Below are 23,918 nucleotides of genomic sequence, written 5' to 3'. Positions count from 1 at the left end.
TGTTCTTCGTCGCCACCACCCCATCTTTCTTTATCACCACCATCATTGTTCCAAGCTCCATCTCATCCCTCTGAGCCCTTAGTTCCACCTCGGCTCATCGACCAGTCAGCTCCATACTGGCTCTTCACCCCCTGGGGTCCACCTGGGACCGTCGTCCCTTTGACTTCACCGGGCTCCCTTGTCCCACCGGCTACACCTTGGTCAGTTGTCGCCCTACCATCGCCACTGACTTCTGGGGCTGTCTGCTGCGCTTCATCCATCCACCCCTACGGCTCCGTCAGGCTCCTCCATCCCTCAGGCCTCACCGTGGTCCTTACACCGGCGTCATCTCAGTCCTCCGGCTCCCTAACTCCACCTCGGCCACTCGTCACCTGGACTTCGCCGTGGTCTCCCAGTTCTTTGGTGTCACCGGGTCTTTTGGCCCCACGGACTCCATCTGGACCTCTACATCTCCAGGCATCATTGCTGTAGGTTGGGCTCAAAGTACCACCTTGGCTCTTCTCTCCATCACTGCTGCCGTGGGAAGCCTCCCTCATGGCCGTCTCGCTCTGGGATCTCGTCAGCCGTCTGTTCCTCCCTGGATCCTACCACCACCCACTCCTCCAAAGGTCCTTAGTTGTCTTAGTTGAGTTGTCTGGTATTGTTTGTGTGTCGTGTCAACACGCTGTTTCATTGCCTTCTTCGTACATGTTGATTACCTGAGTTTGTTTTATTTAATAAATACTTTTGTTTTGGAACCTTTCGCATCTTTGTCATTTTCATCAGACCAAAACGTTACAGTTGCACTCTTATTTTCCAGTAAACGCACACCTTAAGTAGTTACAGGGAGGTCTTGAACGCATTACAGTTCCATATCACTTTGGTATTTCAAAGGTCCTTAAAGCCTACAACAGCAAAAGAACCAAAAAGCAAATAAATATAACAAACAAAAGGACACAAATGACAAACTATTTCCATGTTTTTCCAACTAAACTATCTTTTATTATCTATGGAAAGCACACCCTCTTTCTCCTGCTCTCTCACTCCCACAAAGACACATACGCACAAACACACGGAAACATTCACGTGCAAAGAAACTCGTCAGTACTGCCCTGCAACTTTATCAATAAAATTGTTTTGCAACTGAAAAGCTATGACATTTTCAGTAGAGAGCTAGTAACGTTGCTGTTCTTGAAGCAAAAAAACAAACAAAAAAACGTAAAGATTCACTATTATTAGAGACGCTGCTGCCGCACACTGTTGAGAGAGACACAGACTTTGGTAATTCACACACGCTTATGCAATCTCTCTCTCTCTCTCTCTCTCTCTCTCTCTCTCTCTCTCTCTCTCTCTCTCTCTCTCTCTCTCTCTCTCGTAACTAATAACTGCATTAGTCTACGTATCAGTGGCTCAAGCCTCAGTTACTAGCCTCAGTTAATCAGCAACGGAGGCTTGCTATGAGATGCGTAAGAAATTAGTCCAACACACAAGAGCGTTTTAAGGACAAATACCTGACAAATGTCTTAAGCTGTAGTATAAGTTGATTAATTGACTACAACTTTATATAAAGTTAAATATATACTATATTATTAATGCATAAAGTACAGATCAAATGCATTTATTTTATTCTTCATAACAAGGTATTGCAAATGAAAATCCTTGAAAGATATGAGACGAAGGACAATAAGTGTTTGAATTTCATTTCAGCATAATGTATATTCAGGCACAGGCTTCAATTTAAAAGAGGAAACCATGACCATAAACATTAGCATTTTGTGCAAACAACTGCGTAATTTGTTTAGCCTCATAATAAGCTGGAGATGGCATACAATGAAAGAAAGCCTTTTGGTTTTAAAATGAATAAAAATTGATTGCGTCCCAATAAAAAACGAATTGGCAGAGTGTTAACTGAATTGCACTCAAACGTCTGTAGCAGTCCCTGGTCGCTTTATTGTGTGCTAATGCAATAGAGCACACTTAGCAATAAATGCATCTTTCTGATGAGCTCGGAGAGGTTTTCCAAAATGGCCTGATGAAATTGTCCAAATTAGATTAGGCTGAGCTGCTAATGACTCTTAAAACAAAGGAAAATCTCCAAATAAAATTAGCCGAGCCTCTTGTTCTCTAAATAAATCATATGTAAATTACTGTCATTGGAAAAAAGATGCCTGCCTGGAGGGTAAAGGTTTCATTATCTCAATGGGTTTGGAACTCTAATAAGGAGGCTCCTCCAAGACAATTAAAACTTGAAAATAAATCACAGGAAATTTATCTAACTCGCAGAAAGCCTCTTTGAATCCTGATACTATATTTATACTCTAAATATTCTGATTTGATTCTCCTTGGGCAGTTGCTCTGTGTGACTCCACTTGTTCGCCAAGACGTCTTATTATATCAGGATGTGACGGTGTTGAGTTGCCTCTTCTGTTAAATAAACTTTCCAACTCATTCCTTTTCATTTAATTTGAAATTCAGATGAGGTTGTGAAATTATTGAAAATCATTAAAATGTTTGAGTTTACCTGAATAGGGTCCCGTCACTTCTTTGACGCAAACCAAACAGGCTGATATGACAAGTCTGCAGCAATTACTACAGCAAATAAACAGAATGAATGACGTTTGAGAACAGCTTGAGCGCGACTCAATACAAACACAGGGATTTCAGTTGCTTAGGTACACGTAACCGCTCTAGTCTTCCTGCCATTCAGGTAATTCTGTCTATTGTTCACATTGTATTCCTGTTTGACCTGGTGGACTCGCTAAGCTTTGGTGGAGAAAACGTCACAGAGACCTGAAAACACATCATTACAGGTGTTCTTGAAATAGGCAAGGATTGTGTGGATGTTTTCTGTGATGCAGATGCTGCTAATTCACTAAAAACTCAATTAGAGAGGAAGTAAATAAGGAACAATGACAGACATAAGGAGAAGGCAATAAACCACAAGCAGCTGTGCGTCACAGTGACTTTAACCTCTTTACCATGGTAAAATCACTGTAATGTACAACCTTGAGTGGCTTACTGCTTTATTTTTGTGACGGCTTCAAATGTGGCTCATCCAATCATAATTTAGAGTTTTTATTTCCACATTGTTTCTACTTATTTCCTTGATCTGTCTCTAAACAATGAGCATCTCAATAAAAGTCTCTCATGCTCACCAAGGCGGCATTTATTTGACCAACCATTATTATAGTAAAAACAGTAATATTGTGAAATATTATTACAATTTATATTTTAAAATGTAATTTATTCCTGTGATGGTAAAGCTGAATTTTCAGCATCATTACTCCTGTCTTCAGTGATCCTTGAGAGATCATTCTAATATGCTGATTTGGTGCTAAACATTTCTTATTATTACCAATGCTGTAAACCTACCATTAAGCTTTATATTTCTATAATATTTCATATGCAAAATATGTATTTTTTTGTGTGGAAACAGTGATACATTTTCAGGATTCTTTGATGAATTCTCAATATCAGAAAGCAGTCAGAAAGGCTAAGTCTACATATTTACCTGAGCTCATTGATATAAGAATGCTCTTCAATACTATAAATGCTGCTGTGAATCCACCTGTTTGTAATAGTTAGTAGTCAGTAGATACATGTGAAAGCTTTTGTCATTTTTGGAGATGAGATGAGGAAAAATTAAGACAGAACATCAGGCCTTCTACTTATGATCCTGCTGTTCCTTCAAATTCTACTGTTATCTTTAGCCAGGTCAATTCTGTTTCCTTTTCTTTTCTACATGAGATTGTTAACCTACTAAAGCCTTCTGGGTCTCTGTGTGATGTCATTCCTCCCTGCCTTTTTAAAGAAGTATTTGATGTGGTGGGCCCTGCTTTTCTAGTTTTTTATTAAGTGCCTGGAATCAGGAACTGTACCTGATTGTTTAAAGCATGCTATTTCTAACATGTTTTCTTTCTATATGCTTCCTTCAGGGTTTATTTTTTTTAAAGCAAGACGATACACAACTTTATTTGCCCCTGAAGCACAGAAATGACTAAAAAATAATGTTAAAAATAATGTTATATCTAAATGAGAGTAAAACTGAAATAAGTGTGTTTGGCTCTTCTGAAGTCCCAAACATTTCTCAATTAAATTCTGGTGTTTTATATAGTGTAAAAAACTTGGGCGTCTTATTTGATAGTGCACTTAAATTTGATGAGCAAATTAATGTAGTCGTCAAATCAAGTTTTTACCAACTAAGAGCGCTGGCAAAAGTGAAGACTTTTCTTTCTTTTAAGCACTTCGAAACTGTGATTCATGCTTTTATTCCTTCTAGACTATTGTATTATATTTGTATATACTATTACAACAGGGCTATTGTAACTCCCTGTATTTGGGAATAAACTATTCTTCCCCATCTAAATTACAAATGGTCCAAAACACGGCTGCAAGACTTTCAACCGGTGTTCGCAAACATATTACTCCGGTTTTAATGCCTTTACATTGGCTCCTAGTCTGCTTTACTGCTTTTAAAGTGATTCTGCTTGTTTTTAAATGGCCTTGCCCCCTCTTACCTTTCTAACTTGTTGTGTGTACACCATCCAGTGAGAACTTATAGGTCTGCCAACCAGAGTTTGTTAACAGTTCCAAAGTCAAAGTTAAAATCTAGGGGTGATCGAGCTTTTGCCATAGCCGCACCTAAACCTTGGAACAGTTTACAGATCCATATTAGAACTGCACTAACAGTATTATTATTATTTTTTTTATTTTTTTATCAAAGTTAAAAACATATCTCTTCACTCTTTATAACTTTTGATGTCCTTTGTTGTCTGGTGTTGTTTTGCTTTTTATTCATTGTTTTTTTTATAGGTTTTGGTGTATTTATAAATCTTTTTAGAACATTGTACAGTACATTGGTCAACGGTGGTTGCTTTTAATTGTGCTTTATAAATAATTGAGATGAGATGAAAATAAAAAGTAAAAAACCGCATTTATTTGAAATAGAAAACTTTTGTACCATTATAAATGTCTTTACTGTAACTTTTGATAGATTTTTTTTTTTGCATTGTTGCTGTAAAAAGTATTGATTTCTTAGATCAAATCTTAAAATGAATGTATTCATTTCTTTTTTTTTTAAAACACACTGACCCAAAACTTTTAAACAGTAGTGCAGATTTACATAAGAACATTTGGCATATTATAATATACAGTATGATTGCATCCCTTTCATTTAGATAAACAAAATGCACCAATTATACTTCATACTTCAAACATTTTTGTGTTTGCATCTGTCAGAAAATGTCATATTTCATTTCAGCAAATGGAGGCACATTAATTGCTCCAAGTGTTCTTAAAGGGGCTAGAAAACACATTACCATAATTGAAAGTCCATACTGTGGTAAAAATAACTGTTCTCGTGTTGAGCTAGACCCACTGGTGCCTTTTGCTGTCTGTTGGTGAGAACTAAATATATTTTCTGCATTCTGAATGGCATTCCAGTCCAAAGTGTACGTGCCAGTAGTTAACAGTGTATGATCCTAAATAGTTTTCTCAGCCAAAGCATTTTCGAGACTGAGATGGGTCTTGAACAGAGGAAGTGCAACTTTAGAGTTATTAGCGGGTTTTATTCTCTTGCTAAAAGCATACTTTAGCAAATGTTATAATATCAGAGTATTAATTTGAAATCAATTTCTGGCAACATGATGGTTTTGTAATATCGCAAAGTCTCAACACTGGGCCAAAATTATGTCACTTGGACCACCTGTTCCTGGAAAATGTCATCACCCTTAAGCAGTTCCGGCTGGCTTCCAAAAAGTGAACTTCTGAACTGCTGCTTTTGGTCCTGATTTGTGAGTAAGCAGGCAGGCAGCAACAGCCACTCTAAGTTTGTTAGTGTGGTTAGAGGGGTTGCATAAGTTATGGACTGACTCTACACGTCACTCAACATCAGTTTGCAGCAGTAACGGGTATTTGACCAATTTAAGCGCTAATGAGAAGAACACACATGCTCACAGTTAAAATGTGAAACTAATGTGAGCTCCTTAATGTTCTGCATTTGATACTATCGACCACAACATTCTTTTGAATAGACTCTCAAATGATGTTGGCATTAGTGTAATTGCATTGGCATGGTTCAAATCATACTTATCTGACCGTTATCAGTTTGTAGAAGTAAACGAAGAGGTGTCATATTGATCACAAGTTCAGCATGGAGTAATGCAAGGCTTAGTACTAGGACCATTGCGTTTTATCCTGTACGATACCCTTTGGAGATATCATAAGGAAACATGGCATTAGCTTTCACTGTTACGCTGATGATACTCAGCTCTATATTTCTTCGTGCTCCGACGAAACTTACCAATTCACAAAATTAATGGAATGCATAGCTGATATAAAAAATTGGATGACTAGTAATTTCCTACAACTTAATTCTGAAAAAAACAGCTATTCTAATTATTGGACAGAAAAAGTTTTGTGAAGTCCTCGTCGTCAGTTAGGAATCTGGATGTGCTCTTTGATACCAATCTTTCATTTGAAAGTCACGTTTCTAGCATCTGTAAAACCGCATTCTTCCATCTTGCAGCAGCAAGGGTTCAGGAAGTGACCATATTAGCCCAGTCACACTGCATTTGCTCACTATTAAACATTGCATACATTTTAAAATCTAGCTAATTACTTACAAAGCATTAAATGGTTTAGCTTCCCAGTACTTGAGCGAGCTCTTAACGCATTATAGTCCTTCACGTCTATTGTGATCTTAAAATTCTGGCCAGTTGATAATACCTTGAATATCAAAATCAACTGCTGGCGGTAGAACCTTTTCCTGTTTAGCACCTAAACTCTGGAACAGTCTTCCCAGTGTTGTCCGGGAAGCAGACACACTCTGTCAGTTTAAATCTAGACTAAAAACACACCTCTTTAACCTGGCATACACATAACACATTATCAATTTCCATAATTCAAATCATGTAAAATGATAATTAGGCTGCATACATTAGGTCAGCCGGAACCAGGAACACTTCCCATGACATCTGATTTACTCGTTACATCCTAAGAAGAAAGGCATCTACGCTAATATTAGTCTCTCTGTTTATCCCGAGGTTTACCAAAGTATCTGGGCTGGATCTGGGTCGTATGCAGATCAGATAAGGACCTGCACCTAGACAAGACCACAACGCAACTCTGAAGCGTCAGCAGAGACCTTGTCAACTGGGGTATTCCCTGCGAAGGCCTTATCGACACGACAAAAAAAAAAAAAAAATGTATCCTCTGTACAGATGATAACATTATCAAAATGATTCCCATTCACACGGATCCATGGAAATTATTAAAATGCTGTATTATGCAGGTCAGATAAGTAATTTGGCGATGTCACTTTGTGAAGACTACGCGCCTGTGCACATATGCATTCAAACGCGCATGCCTACAGGCTAAACACGTAATACGCATGTACATGCTGTCACCGTTTTCACAGATTCACTTTTTTGAAGTTTACACAGAGATGATAACGGTATCGTTAGCCAATAAAATCTTTGTTGCATTCATTTCCTATTATCACTGTAAATCTGCTTTGAAACAATCTGTACTGTACAATCTTGACTTCAAATAGTTTAATATTAATGAGGATCTGTTGTGTTGTGAATTTTGAAAGTCTATCATTCCATTCGTAGATTTTGAAACAATGGGAAATTAATGATTATAGCCCAACAAGTTCAAAAATTCTGCCATTATTTACCCACGTCATTCCAAACTACTTCCAAACTATTTTTTAGACACAAGCTTTTGCAGAGTGAATACAAATCAGTGAATAATACATTTTAATATCAGTCATACGACTAGAAATACTATAGAATGACATGAAGGGGTGTAAAAAAAATTATTAACTTTTCCTTAATATAAAGATGTATAAAGGTAGTCTTAGATATGTAGTCTTAGAGTTTCAGTCAGTACCAATATGTTAGTCTTAGGTCTCATTCTAAACGACCCACAACATAGCCACATTAATATCATGTCCAGTATTAATTAAGAGTATACGTTTTGATGGTTATAGGAACAATAGCCAAGCTCAAATATTGTAATTCTTTTGGAAAATGCACAATATACTAAAATGTTGCATATAATGTCTGCGTCGGCATGTTTCACGTAAATCATAATACTCCTTTAAGAGCAACACTAGCTGCCCGCACACAATTTTATAAAATCAAAGTTGAAATGAAATTAGTGCAATACTTCAAATCCACAGCTTTACAGCTGTAAGTGGTAACAGTAAAATAACATGCACTATTTCACCCTCTGCCTGGTGCTGACTTCAATATACCCACATTTTGTTTGTCCACACTTTGCCGAAAAGGTTCTCTGTGACTAGATGGAAATGGCATTTATTATTGTGGGCAAGCTCCCGTTTTAAAGACTAAATGTAAAGAGAAACACAGTCATTTCCAGCCAAGAGAGTCCTTGGTGAAATCACTTCACACTTTGAGAGAGGTGCTGACAGTAGGGATCAGGGCTGCGTAAGTTATTCCAGAGGTCTCAGCAGGATAGCAAATGATGTGACCTAAACAAGAAGCCGATAAGCCTGTGACATACAGGGAAACAATCCCTGCTCTACCACCAGCAATATATTCATCCACACGAGTTGATTGCTTCACGAAAGGCCCCGGGGGCCAGTAGAGGGGGTCATAGGCAGGCCCACACAAAATCTGCAAACTTTTCTCGTATTTTCTGTATTAATTGTAATGAAAAGTCTTAGGAATTCTGCAGATAGATAAATCTGATTATGCGGTAATCCACAACCACAGATTGTGAATGGCATAAAACCAGTGTTTTTGTTTTGTTTTGTATTATCTATAAACACTCTAAAAATTAAGATTATTTAGTGCCATCTACGTTTCAATGAAGAAGCTTTAACATCTATGGAATCTTTCCATTGTACAAAAGGTTTGTTATAGTGAAAAAAGGTTCTTTGGATTTTTAAAACGTTCTTCACACTAAAAAAAAAATCATTATTTTAAGAACGGTTCACTGAAAGGTTCTTTGGGGAAACTAAAAATGGTTCTTCTATGGCATAACTCCAAAAACCCTCTTGGAATTTTTTATGTTTAAAAGTGTACAAGTTTTTTTTTTTTATATATAGATTTTCAGTTTCCATTTTAATTTTAGTTATTTTGTTATGTGCTTTTGTCATTTTTATTAGTTTTTCTCTCTTTTTTATTTTTCGTGAGATTTATTTTACCTTTATATAAATGAACAAATAATTGTTTTAATACTTTTAGTTAATGATAATAACCCTGCATACCTCTTATAGATCAATTTATCCAGTTGAATAAAAAAGCATTCAGGTTAGCTTTTATTTTTATTTTATTTTGTTATGTGCTTTTGTCATTTGTATTAGTTGTTCTTTTTAAATACTATTTAGGTTTAATTTATTCTGATTTTAGTTTTAGTTTTTATTTATTCCCAGTTAGCAATTTTGGTGCTTCAAATTAAATGTATTTCAGTTAGCTTTTCGTAAGTCTTTCATATATATTTTATTTATGAACAAATAAATGTTTAATAGTTTTAGTTTTAGTTAATGATAATGATAACTCAGAGATCAATGTCAATAAAAGGTTACAGTGCTCAGGTTACAAATAATCAACAAGGCATTTAAAGCAAAGCGAAGACACTCTCCAAAAACTGCTGAAAATTACAGAAGTGCAAGTAAACAGCAAGACTGCAGGAGCATATAGCTTTTTTATAAAGAAAAAAACCCACATGACATAATGGGCATGAGATTGGAGGCTAGGGGCACTATATCCACATTGACTTTACACACCTATTTAAAAACAGCAGCCCTTCACACCAAGTTTAACAGGAAGAGGCTGTAAAATGAAATGGCCGGGACCTACAGTATTTCATAATTAATAGTTAGCGGCGAGGGAAAGAGGTCTGCAGTGACGTAAAAAGGTCAACAATAAAACGTTGAAAAAATAGTCATCAATCTCTCTTTTTACATAATTCAAGATAATTACGAACTGGATAAAATCAGTAGTGGCCAGGAGCGAGGCACGGTAGCAGTGATTGCTTTGACTGTACACGTTTCCCTGCTAGCAAAGAGTTTCGTCAGTTCCTACGGTGGTCTCTTGCTCAGTAGGAGGCCACACCTGCAAACCGTAGAGTAAATTACTCTGCAGGCCCACTTGCCCTTGTCTGCTACACTGTGCTAACTCTATTGTCAAAAGCTTAATCACCACCACAAGATTTATATCCTAGGGTTAACTCGTGGGAATGACTCAATAAAGCTGTGAGTTATTTGTTCTTTTTATAGTCAATTACATCTCTACGTTTAGAAGGAGCAAAAGAACTTGCAGCGATACACCAACGTCAGATTACCGCATTGCAAGCGGCACTATATTTAATCTAATTCTATATTTATGCTGAGATTTATGAAATAGGGATTAGACACTTGGAGAGTAAAACAACTTTATGGCAAAATAGAGAGCAGAGAAAAGATTGACACTTACCTATTAAGGGATATTATTTAGCCTCAGCTCTCATTGACTTCGGTAGGGGGTGGAAACTCCTTATAAACCTAGGTGAAACACAGTAAGAGAGCAGTTTAGTCATTTTCATGTTTCCATCATACATGTTTTAAATATTTTCCCGCCATTAACAACGCTTCCTTGCCATTGACGAGTTTTACCAAAATGTCCTGCACCCTGTCTCGCAATGACATATTGGATTAAATCCAATAAGTACACATGATTTTTCTCCAAACCAGGTTAAGGTTTAGGGTGTAGAGTAGATTTAGGGGTTAGTATTATAGCGTTGTGCAGGCAGTCAGCATTGTGATTGACATCAGTAATGAAATCTTTTAAATCGGCTGCAGGACAGTTTTTACACTGAATAAAAAATAATAAAAAAACACACACATCCACTACATTAAATTTAATCCAGTATGTCATCGTGCTACAGGCTGCAGTGAGGATAGGCAATCCATGTTTTGACTATTATAAGGCAGGGGGTGCTATTACACATCTTCTGAAATAGTACAAATAGTAAATAGCTGAAATAGCTTCAAAAAAGCTGCCTTCGGAGGACACATTCCAAGGAAGGACGGCATCAAGACACGTCCGAATCCAATGTTAGCTTCACTTCCTGTCTCCTGAGATACCTTTATCTGATCGAGCAAAGATGTATCCTTCATTACCTTTGATATCCCACTATCCTATGCATCCCATTCGGTGACAGTTAAGCTTGAAAAAGAAAGATGGCGTCTGAAAGTTGCGGTTGCTGGTCAGTTTGTGTGTAACTGTACATTTTGAACCAACATTTTCCACTTCCAATGTCATTTCTAGCAAGAAATTACTACTGTAGTAATTAAATAATTGTTTAGTTCACACCAAAGCTGTAGATTGTTAAACTGTTACACTGCCTCAGAAGTCAGTTTCGTGAGGTACCTTCGTGCGCAAACGCTGCCTACAGAGTCAATGTCATAAGGCAGCGAGGCAACAAGTCAGCTGCCTAAGTTTTCGGATGTAGCCAATCTCCGGCTCCAAAAACAAGCAAAGAAGAAGCAGAAACAAGCGATAGAAAGGCTGTGTCCAAAATCGCTCCCTATACCCTAATTCACTTTTCCCGACATTAGTCCAATAATATAATCCACTTTAAGGAGTTGAATGAAAATGCGCCGAAAGGCCTTCCGCTTTTGCATAGTTTGTGCTTGCCATTTAATAATTGTTTGAAACTTAGCAAACTGGCAGCTCCAGTAGTAGGCTAAGATGAAAAGATTTATCTTGAACTCTGTCATATAAACTATGTATAAACCTTAATTAAACAATTTAATAATCAATTAAAAAGGAATTTATACCTGTATTATATTACGCTGTAGCCACATTGGACTAGCGGTTTGGAAAATGAATGGATGGATTTTGTGGGCGCCATCTTCAGGTCAGATGCGGGAATTCACTCAGCGCGCAAATCTCACAGTGCATTATGGGTATTCTCTAGCCGTTGAGTGTACATCATTTGTACACTCGTTATTGTGGTGCATTTTAGGATTGAACGAGTGCACTCGATAAACTCCTATGTTTTTGGACACCACTACTAATGGCTGTGCTCTCAAATAATGCCCAATAAGTGCCCTATACTGCTTTTTAAAAAATTTTTTTTTTTTTTTTACTTACCAACATTCAAGTGCTAATAAACAGAATGAAGCTACAATACTATCAAAAATGCTGGTGCTGGCTGGCAACTTATAAAAAAATGCTGGTGGGGAAAGAGTTAATATAGTAGATAAAATAATGAACTCCGTTTTTAAAAGATGGGAGTCATTTTAGCTGGTTAACTTTTATCAGAATATCACAATTAAGTGAGCATGACTACAGATAATTTCATTACTTTGCTTCAAGCGGATGTTGACATTTTTCCATGTCCAACTTCTGACATGAAAAATTTGGCAATTCATAAAGAAATATTCCAGGTTTGATTAATTGATAAAAAAATTAGTTTTTGAACTTTCCATCCTGTTAGACTTTCGTAATATCCCTTGCCAGATGCTTTTCCTGCTTTTTTTTAAACTGGATAGATGAATGACATGACAATCATAAAAGCATGTCAAACATCAACACTGATTGACAGTAAAGGAGCAACTTAATAAACAAATAAATAAATGAACGAGGTAATAAGGAAATTACATCATTTTGGGTGGGAAAACAATAGCACAGAAACAAGAAAGCATTAATGTTTTTGATGTTGTGAAGAATCAAATTTGGTCAAAAACATTTTTAAAACGTTAAGTTCAAAACGTACAGCAAAAAAGGAACGAGTTAGTTGCAGATGGCAGCTTGGTAATGATAAGTTAATGGAGTTCATTTCAGAGAGTTAATCTGTAGTAGATTAGTGACTTAATATTGTATAATCAGTTTGTAAAAGCCCCAGGTTTCAGTGTAGAAATAAAGCTGAAACCTCAGCCAGAGCGTTCATAACCTGTAAGCATCCATCTTAATCATTCACTGCATTAATGGCCAAAAAGTGTTTGCAACACTCAGTTCATAAAGAGAGTAGAACGCTTAGCTAATTCATCGATGCACTCAAGAATCAGGATCTGTGTAAGAGAGAGACAGAGAACAGCGATCTGGCTGAAGGGATGTGGTCTGTGTGGAGATGTCAGGAGCATAATGGCCAGCTGAGTCATAGGTTATAAAAAGCTGTCATTAGGGATTTCAACCCACTGCAACTCATGACAGTGGAGTAGTGAATTATTTATTAAGGTGGAAACTTAAGTGCCCCTAACTCAAGGCTGCCTGTTTTTTTTTCTTGTTTTTTTTCTTCAGGCTTGTTTAAACCGCTTTGCCAATAATTGTCATGTACGCAAGTTTTAATAGGGATGATTTATTCGCATGACATTCGTTGTTATTTCTTTGCTGCCAACTAATTTTGTTACATAAAATAATAAATGAATACATTTTGAAACTATGCCTTTACGTTGCTGGACGTGATTAACATTGAGAGATGTGGGTAAATACATCCAAACATGAAGTTAAATGAACTATTTATTTCAATGAGAAATTCATTATTTTTTTGATTACATTAAATAAAAAATTTCCATAAGTTCTTGGCAGATATTTTCTTACCAAAACAACAGAAAAGTAATGTGTTTGTGAATATTAAAATAAAAGTGGAATACTAATTTCAAGACTAATATAATAATATATTATTTAATAAATAAATCTTAATTAATAATTTTTTTATATATATTTTTTTTATATTAAAGGTGATTAAAACTGCAGCTGCATATCAGATGATGTTGTTCTTGATCATTCCGGCCCAATTTAACCCATGTTATCCCAAATACCCAGTAATCGCTTTCCAATTTTACATGAGTGTGATTAATTTCTGTATTGGGGTAAATGCACAATTTTCTCAGAAATTCTACCTAGTTTTACCTATTATATCTCCACACACAAAATGTTTTTTTGTTGACAAAACCCACAACATTTTTCACATTGGTCTCATTGCCTTTTGATAGCGAACTCCACACATATCAGTCAAGGCATTTGCTCTTTGTTTTGTCCGTAGTGTATGAAAATGGTTAAAAATCCCATGGGTCAGTGAAAACGATCTGTTCATTCCAGTTGCCTGTTTTAAGTCAGTCAAAACATTCCAGACTTCAAAAGGGGGCTTTGCCTTCTTAGGCCATTTCTGTGTCCCCTTCTCAATGGCCCAGGAGGGCTTGGTTATTTGGATAAATTAATTTCTGGAGTCTGCCTGCTATTGCAAAAGCACCACATGTCTGACAGCAAATTAGTCTCACTGAAACAACAGAGACTTTAAGACTGAAAGAAAACACCACAGAAGGAAGGTGGCACGGACAATACAGCGACTTGAGATATAACACAATATTGAAATGTACATCTGTCGTGGGGTATGTGTTTTTTCCTTACCGAACATTATAATAGTAGTTTGAAGCAATTATATGTGATCACAGATCACATGGGTGTTAACCTAAAACTAGGACATGTAATGGATACTGAATTTCTCTTGCTTTGTGCAAACGCTCTGACCTCACCTCAAAAATGCAGAAAACATCACTCGAAAAACATCCAATCACAATAAACATCTCACACAATCAAAACTTGTACCCTTAAGGCCGGTTCACACCAAGGACATTACTGTAACAATAAGGATATAGTTCTAAAATTCATTCTAAATAAAAGAAAAGCAGAGTCCACACCACAACTATAATGGCACCGAGAAACGGAATTATTGGAATCACAGAACGATTTTTTTTTTCCAGCTGATGAACGATAAAAACATTGACAGGCAATCAGAATCCATCCTGCTTTAAAGAGCTCGAGCATTTAAAGCAGAAGACGACACGTTTGGAAAAAAAATTTCCTTTTCGTTTTTCGTGTACAGGCGACAACATTGTCAAAAGGATCCCCATTCTCACGCTAAAAACACTGTATTATGCATATCAGGCCAGTAGTTGGCGATATCACTTTAAAAATAAAAACTATGCCCCTATAGACTGAACACGTAATACACACGTGCATGACGTCAACGTTTTAAACAATTCTAGTTTTTGTAGCTTACACAGAAACGATAACGGTATCGTTTTCAAAAACTAGCACTTTGAATCCCTGGCAATTTCAGGCCCCCAAAACGCTGTTGTTGTGTAAATGAACAGCCAAAACTAATATGTTTTCTGATTTTAGCTGAAAACTGTCAGTTAAACGGCCCCTAAAAGTGTAGTTCACAACATAACTGTGGGTATCATGTTAGTGCAAACTGATCTCTCCGCCATTAATCTGCTCGTATCAGTGATATTTACTCAAAAGTCTGAATCATATCAGTTCTTGACGACAGAAGTTGATGAAAATGTCTTCATAACATTGACTCAGACGCAAAGCCGCAGACTTAGAGTGGTGCGGAGCAGAGGTCTTTAAGAGCGGAGGCCTAGACCTCAGCCAACACATGAAGACAATTCAAGATAAATGGAGCATGCTATTTTCACAGTACATGAAAGGCTGCCCAAGGACACTGCCCTGAAAGAAAGAACACAGCTAGCCAGTAAAAGCGGAAAAAGAAGAAACTTCAAAGTAGTACCAAAACACATTTTGATTTAGGATAATTCATTTGATGAAATGCTTTGTGGGTCTTGGAATTGAAGCAGTTACCACTCCAAATGCTTAAAGTGTATCGCTCCGCAACACGAAACTACACACCGTTTGAAAATAACACCACGTATTAGCCTTAATGATAATGTAACGTAATGGTGCATAATGCAGATAAAGAGCTGAAAACGTAAATTACAGTTGGAAGTGGGTTAAATCTAAATTTAAAACGGGCATGCATTAGCAGATGCCACAAAAAAATTGTTTCAATGAACAGGCTGTGTCGCTATGAACTGAGCTCTTATGAAGATTATTCTAGTGTGTGACAGTGTCTTACACAACAGTTTGCAAAAATGAATGGAAGCTAAAATAGGTGCATTTGGAGTATATAAACCTGACATGATTAAGCATTTATTGACATTTTATTCATTTCCATTATTGCGGGTAAGTTGTGCCAATTTGTATTCAAATTTGTATTCAAATTCAAAACGATTCCAATAAATGTAATAGTATTTCCTGCAACAGATTGAGTCTCTGGCACATCTTACCCCAAAGCATCTGACACAATTTACCCCACAGATGCTATTTTATGTCATATTTTATTTAATATTTGACCTTTATACATGATGCCAAAACATTTACATGGTTTTATTCACTGGCAATTCATCAAAATGCATGATGCTTATTGTTTAAAAATTGGATACTTTTACTTGGGACAGTTTTTTTTTTTTTTGCATTAAAAAAATGCTATACTCCCTAAAAGTACTCCAAATTCTTTAATTTTTAGTTAAACTTTATTTTGATGGTCCTCTTTAGACATTCTGTTAACTAATGTCAACGTTGCACCTACATGTCAACTAACTCTAGTATTAGTGGACTATTAGTAGACTGTTAGGTGTATGGTTTGGGTTAGTAGAATAAGGGGTTAGCAGGGCTCCAGACTAACCTTTCCACTGGTTGCACTGGTGCTACCAACTTTCTCAGTTGGTCGCACCAGCATATGATTTGGTCGCACCTTTTTTTTTTTTTTTATACATGCCATGGTATTAATCAATGCATGCTGATGAATAGTGGTCTTAATCTGCATACCTTAGTTTTGCACTGATGTAAAAAGACTGACAGTGACAAGACCTCATGTTAGCAAAATGTTTTAATCTTTTAACTCTCAAAAAAAACCAATTAAAAAAGCATGTATGTTCTTTAATGTTTGATTATAATTTTACTGTCTTCACATAGGGATGGGAATTGATAAGATTTTATCAATAATAATGCCACTGACGATTCTGATTATCGATCCGATTCTTTAACGATTCTCTTATCGATTCTTGATAGCACTGTGTGGAAAAATGTAGTCATATGCTTTTAAAAAAAACAAAAAATTTATGTAATTTATGTAATAAATAGAACCTTATTGTAAAGTGTTACTGATTATTTATACACCGATTCAGACGTCTCCTGAGTTCACTGTTGGAAAAATCTGTTGTTTTAACCATTCATTAAAATTAATGGGTTCGAAGGAGTCATTAGTTCGCGAATTGGACGTGTCGTGCGCGTTGTGTGATTATCCCAGCAGTTAGGACATGGACATCCAAGATTTGTGTCAACACAGAAAACATTTTATCACTGGATAGTTTTTTTCGTTTAATTAAAGTGTTGTTTTATGTCAGCTGAATGTCCGGAACGCTTTTCAGAGAAGATAAGGCAACTTATTTAGCACAATTCACACCCAGCGGTAATTCAAAAAAAAAAAAAAAAAAAAAAAAGATTCTCCGAATGCTCCACATGAAACTTTGTTCTTCCGACCTTTTACCACCGTGTCGATTTATTTTGATTAATATGTGCGAGGGCGAGAGAGCAAGACAGCGCTTGGTTTGGAGACGGTGAGGTCTTGTTTACACTTTCGCCTGGCTCAGGAGAAAGAGTGCGTGCGCGCGACCGGGGCTCTCTCTCTCTGCTCGTTCTTTCAGTTAAACATGCACCCTGTCACGCGCAGCAGTTCATCTACATTACTCACCGATCAAATAAGACAAAAATGAACTTTGGCGGGAGCTAAAACAAGTTCAATGCAGGAAAATTCATGCGTGAATTTAACGACCATGCACTCGCACAAATGCGACCACATAAAATTTTAACTCGCACATTCTCAAAAAATGGTCGCAGTCTGGAACCCTGGTTAGGGTTAGTAGAATAAGTTGACATGCAGTTGCAAGTACAAGTATGTCTGTTGGGGACCATCAAAATACATTCTTAGGATATTTAAAACTCTAATGAGAGTTAGTTGACATGTAGGTGCAATGTTACTTAATGGACAACAGAATGTCTAAAGGGGACCATCAAAATAAAGTTACCTTTTTTTTTTTACTCTTTTACCAATGGAATTCCGTGTGCAGTCTATGAATTTAGTTTTGCCTAACATTTGTATTACCAGACAGACCAAAACAGTAAAATGACAAATTTACTGAGCTTGATTGAGTAGAAAACCAGGTATTTCAGTTTAGATATTACTGCACAAATTCACTTCTACTGCAGCTCAACCTTGAACTCAATGTAATGACACCACTCGGGTAATGAGACCACAGAGCCTTGATGACGCTACACGTCTAACCAGAGGGAGGGCTAGTGTGTCAACCACACACGCTACAGTGAGACCAAACCCAATGACCACTGTTACAGTGGGCTAAAACATGTTCAGTTAAACTGATACCACACTCAATACAAACTTCATATGCCTTGTCAGTCTAACAGAAGATTCATAATTGCTGATTAGGATAATTAAAATGTAATGATAGCAAATTAAACGTACACAAATGTACCTACATTAAATGCACACTTTGCACTATATCAATTAAAAATGAATTTAAATATTTAAAAATAGAAAATGTGCATTTAATCTTCAACAAGGCTGAATGGAAAACTCTCCCACTATTAACAAATTCAAACAGATCATCAATAATACTAAATACATAACACAATCTAATATACTCTTCATTTGCAATTTGCACATTTACTTTTTTATATTTTATACAGAACCATGAAGCATAATTTCTGGCTTATGACTATATAGTTTGTATTATTATTTGTTTTCTACAAAATGTACTAAATTAAACTTTTGCCATTAATATTAGTGGTCTTCTGTTTACAGTTTTGTTTATCAGCACTGCCAAAACATTAGAACTTAAAGACTGACAAAAGGTCAATATTAGAAGAAGGTTTTATTTATTTATTTATTTTTTTCTATGTCGCATCAGCTATTGGCAGATCATCACATCTGCGCCTGTGAAAAGAATGGAGTGAATTTATTTATCATTTTACTATTTGGACTGCCGGGATGCAAATAAGGGAAGGAGTTACAGGTCATATAATTTGGCTACAAGCTGACAACTACATTTAACTACAATAATGATAATAATGAACTACAAAATGATAATAATTAATCTTCACCAAAGTATATTAATTTACAGATAAGTTGTAGAAGCTTTTTTTAATGCCTTGTACACATCTTACTTTTGGGAGCTGGATTAAAGTACACTATTAAGTGACATAAACAATATATGACCTACGATGTAAGCTCAAAAAAGCATGGCAGCTGAAAAAGATGAAGGGTATTTAAAAAACATAGGATAACTGTTTCCCCTCAAGGAATAGTGAATTACCAGGTGGTAGTACACAGAAAATGTGCATCACAAAATCAGAATCTCTATTAGTCCCTTTATTAATCTTTAGTCCGCTTATAAGCTAAATGTAATTAGTTTAAGTATCCAAGTTACAATGTCTGTTTCTTAATGAATAATTTACTTATCTTTATGCATCTGTACTATCAGTCTAATTCACTTTTTATTTGATTAAAATCTGCAATCTTTTAGTAATACAGACACATTGGTGTGTCATTTTAAAATGACTTAAGTGCACCAATTTCAGCTTATTTGCTTGTGTGAAGCTTTGGAAAGAAATAGATATCCCTCCATTCCTGTTCCACACACAACAGTAACAAAATGCAATTTTATTTAGGCCGTAATGAAATCAAAACATTGCAAAAACAGCTACTGACAAACACTGCTTACCTTCAGGTCACAGAATAGCAACACACACTGCAAGGTTACCCTCCACCAGTCTTAGACTATATTTACTCGTATTTAATACTGAATGTAATGTGCCCTCTAGAGGATGTTCCTTCCAAACACTTTGCACCCTTTGTAGCAACTCTGACTGCCTCTAAACTGACCTATTTTTGTGTACTTAAACATTTTTGTCATTTATCCAAATTAAATATTTAACCACTGGAAAATAAAATTGGAAGAAACAAACTCATGAGCCTCAAATTCGAATTCCATCCACACGAATCCATCACTGTTTTGTGTTTCTGTCAACGCTCAAACCAGAAAAACTGTTTATTTTCAGGCATGAACATTACGACTTGAATTGACCTCATCGGTTACAGCCGGGCTCTAGATATCGTGCAGCACAGATGACCTGGCATTAACCCTGCAGTTCCACTCATCTTAATTCTGGATGTAAAACTGTTAATCTATCCCACTTGCCTTCTCCAACTAAAAGTTTTCTTCAATTAATCTCTTGTCGAGAATCAGTTAAAATAGCATTCCTCATCTGTAAGAAGATCACTTCTTTAGGAGGACATATAGGCCGGTACCATCAGAGAGAAAGGCGTCTGCGAGCGAGCCCTGCTTGGCAGGAGCGCATTCTTAATTTCTTCATGCTCCATCTGTTGAAATGATAAAGTGCAGCCATAATGGAACACAACAAGATTAGATTAATTGGGTTTGTCCATTATACTGCAGGCCCTTCCACAGATGATCGCAATTTTCTCGGTTAGGGCCATTATTGTGAGATCTGTTTAGCGGCTGATGCAATTAAAATGGGCTTAATGTAAATTTAACAATACAAATAACACTTTCCCTCCATGTACGTTGGGAGTGGGCGGCCTGCACAAAAGTCCAAAAACGGAACGGATAAATAGCGCTGCAGCCCATATTTAACTTCAAACAAACCAGCGCTCGATTTGATTAGTCTGAACTCTGTGATCAATAACTGTGTTATTGATGTGATCAGCGGGCATGTTTTCATGTTCTCAAGGATGTTCGGGGATCCGATTGCAGAACGTTCTCGAGTGTTAGATGACTGATCTACTGTGTTTAAATCGCTCGTGGGCCTCAGAGTGTACACTTCTCCTATGTGCTACTAAGCGTGTGTTGATATACAGACATGTCAAAGCCAAAAAAGCAGTCGATAGGGAAAACCGACGGGGAACGAAACAGCGAAGTGGAAGAGAAAAGGATAAGAAACTTGTGAATTTCCTTTCATGTCTTTTCCCTCGTCCTTGTCGATCTGATAGTGCTCTTATTGGCGGTTTCCTGCAGCTGTATCAGGTCTCTTCTAAAGGAGGAGAGCGGGAGGAAGTAAAACTGACAGAAGGAGGTCCCCGTGTATCACCCAATGCTCTGACCGCTACTTAAATGGACGACCGGCAGACTGAACGCTTTTGGTCTCAGCATGACTATAACTTTTGATTTATATAAAACTGTAAAAATATAACGATGTTATAGCTATTTATTTTATTTTTTTCAGTGGAACAGGCCAGTATTGGCAATACTTTACATTGTAACATGCATTTTTCATTTTATAATTTGGGGATCTGAAGCGACATCTGTTTTTTGTGACTTTGTTTGCATTTGTTGCACAAAGTCCTGAGTTATTGTGGCTAAACGGAGAAATGAGCATAACCAATCAGACAACACAGCAAGTGTTTTGAATTAGTGTCCTATCATATTTCTGAACATATGAAATAACATGCACCTGGTGAAAAAAATTTTTCTTTCCATACACAAAAGAGAGGAAATAAACTTCATTAGTAATTAGTTTGTCATATCAGGACTCCTTGTACTCCATTTCTATCATTTCACTTCATCAAACATGACATTTATCATACCAGGATGCCCACTAAAGCAACACAAGGATGTGAAGACTTACATAACTTGTGGTTTTGCTATCACAGGATGGGATGTAAGATATCGGCAGACAAAAGAAAATAATGGTGTTCAGTGATGTTCATTCTCCATATGTCTTTGTAACTCAAGAACTTAGAATATAATAGAGTATACAATAAGAATCAAAATAAATAAATAAAAACAGTACACCTAAATTAAAAGAGAGAGAGAGAGAGAACACTTATATGTAACCCATATCCTTAGCAGTAACACTCATTTCAACATATTTAGAAGTTGCACAATTGCTGAGCATGTAATTCCTATGTAAGGAATTTGCACAAAAAAAAAGGTAACATAGAACCTTTGGACGGTTGAGGTTCACTGAGAAATGTTAATAAGCTGCTTTGCCTATCCAAATACTCTGTTAGTTTGGGTTTTGAGATGTGGTGTAAGGCTTGAGAGCCAAAGTAAATACATTCACAGGTAGGGGGAAAACGGAAGAAAACATACTTTGACTCAGACCTCATCAAGGACCTACTGAAAAATAATGAGCAGCAAACTCTGACCAGCTATCAATGATGCATATACCTGCAAGATTATCTTAGAATCACATTTGTCTGAATAATTGTGTGAATATATATATATAAGTCTTTATACATATGTAATAGTCTCTAGGCATATGTATCCCAATCCATATGCAAAAGCCCTATATGCAAATACAATTAAAAAAAGACAATGAAAATCGTGAAAACTTACCTGAGAAATGTTCTCCACTAAAGAAAGTCTTTGGTAAGTCAGCAGTGAACTGTGTTTGACCCTCACCATCACCTTTGTTCCTGTTTACCACAATAAACTGATGAAAAAGTCAGCCAGGCGTTGACTGCCAATGTTCATAGGCCCAACCCTTAGCAAACAGTCTCTTGTCTTCATGCCAATGGGTGATCATGTGCCATCATGACCCAACTAAATATTGAAATAACAACTAAGTGATATTTGTTCCTTGTCTGCTATGATTTCAAACAATGATTGTAAACTTTTTTTTAACCTTTAAATTACCTATAAACAACATAAGCAATTAGAAACTCAATATTCTGAAATAAATCAACTAATATACAAATTGTGTAATATTAGAAGGAATTAAACAATAGAAGGGCAATGTGCATGTGTAAATCATGTTTAACTTCTCAATGAGGTTTGCACAACTCAAATGTCTCTACCACGCACCCTCGATCTCACATTTCTCTCTGCCAAGCAATTTGCATTATGTGTGTAGAACACAGGAAAAAAAATGTAAATATGATCCAACTAGAATCACAAAACCTACAGGTGAATGGCTGCCAAAGTGTTACCAAACACATCATGTACACCTCCCTCAGTCTAAAAACAATATATATTGCCTTTTTCACACACACACACACAAAAATTATATATATATATATATATATATATATATATATATATATATATATATATATATATCCAAGCACATACCATCATGTTTAGTCATTAGACTGGTTCTGGTTCCAGCTAATTTTATGGTGGCCTGCTCTTAGACTACTGACTCATGGGATAGACACAGTACTCAGCTTGATGGAGATGAAATGAACCCAGTCATAAAACCCAACGCCAGCACACGCTGTGGAACAAACTTGATTGTGACGCTTCTGGATGCACGAGGAGGAATTCAAAAAGACCCTTTCATGTGTCACATGCATTTTTCAAAACGGGATAACTTATTGTAAAAGTAAAGGTACAAATATACCTTCCAGCCATAGGGCAGTAGGTGTGGCTCAGCGACAGTGAGGGATCATGGGAAATATACTGCATTGAGCCATGCGTGCCTCTTGAAATTTGCATTGGCTTCACCTTCCAAAGGCTCAGGCCAAAACCTCCCTCTGCATTTGGACAGCCGACCTAGTGAAATAAAATAGAGATTTTTTAGGGGGGGTGGGGGGTTTGAACGAGAAATTAAGATTTAGTGGAGAGAAACAGTAGTCCACAGCCACTGCCTTACTCAATCCATATGTGGGATTGAACACAGGAAATACCCACCGTTCAGTGTAATCAAGCTGGAGGCCTATCTATCGAGGAGATCCTTGTGGAACTAATTGAACAGCATTAAGACGGTTGCTTCCAAATATGCAGCGCGTGCAAAAACAAGCTTTTATGCAATAAAAAGAAATCATCGTCATAAGACGCAAAAAACATCAAGAGCTGTATTTCATTGAGATCTAATCATGATTTCAAGAAAAATGAAAAAATTTCATTTGCGTCCTATCAGTCTTTCCATAAACAAGATTCATACGCTTATCTCCCAAAACAGTAATCAATCCATTGAGACATAAATTGGCAAACCAAAAGTACAAATCATCCTCATTACAGTGAGTGCGTCGTCTATGGACTTAAATAGATTACAGCGCATTTGTGACGTAACTGGATGTCTCAGAACTTAACATCA

General features: G+C 36.6%; 1 protein-coding gene across 1 annotated transcript in view; it reads right to left on the bottom strand.

Annotated features, from left to right (window-relative positions):
• Positions 1–23,918, bottom strand: part of eya1 (EYA transcriptional coactivator and phosphatase 1) — a 96,632-nt gene that overhangs the window by 59,042 nt on the left and 13,672 nt on the right. The window contains exons 2-3 of the mRNA XM_082184878.1: positions 23,223–23,374; positions 10,425–10,492 (exon numbers count right to left, since the gene is read on the bottom strand). The gene's annotated coding sequence lies outside the window, so the exon portion shown is untranslated. The remainder of the gene's footprint in view (positions 1–10,424; positions 10,493–23,222; positions 23,375–23,918) is intronic.

The sequence above is a fragment of the Leuciscus leuciscus genome, assembly GCF_965113295.1.
Source record: "Leuciscus leuciscus genome assembly, chromosome: 11".
Lineage (NCBI taxonomy): Eukaryota > Metazoa > Chordata > Actinopteri > Cypriniformes > Leuciscidae > Leuciscus > Leuciscus leuciscus.
The sequence above is the reverse complement of the archived record's forward strand: the minus strand, read 5'-3'. Positions and strand labels throughout refer to the sequence as shown.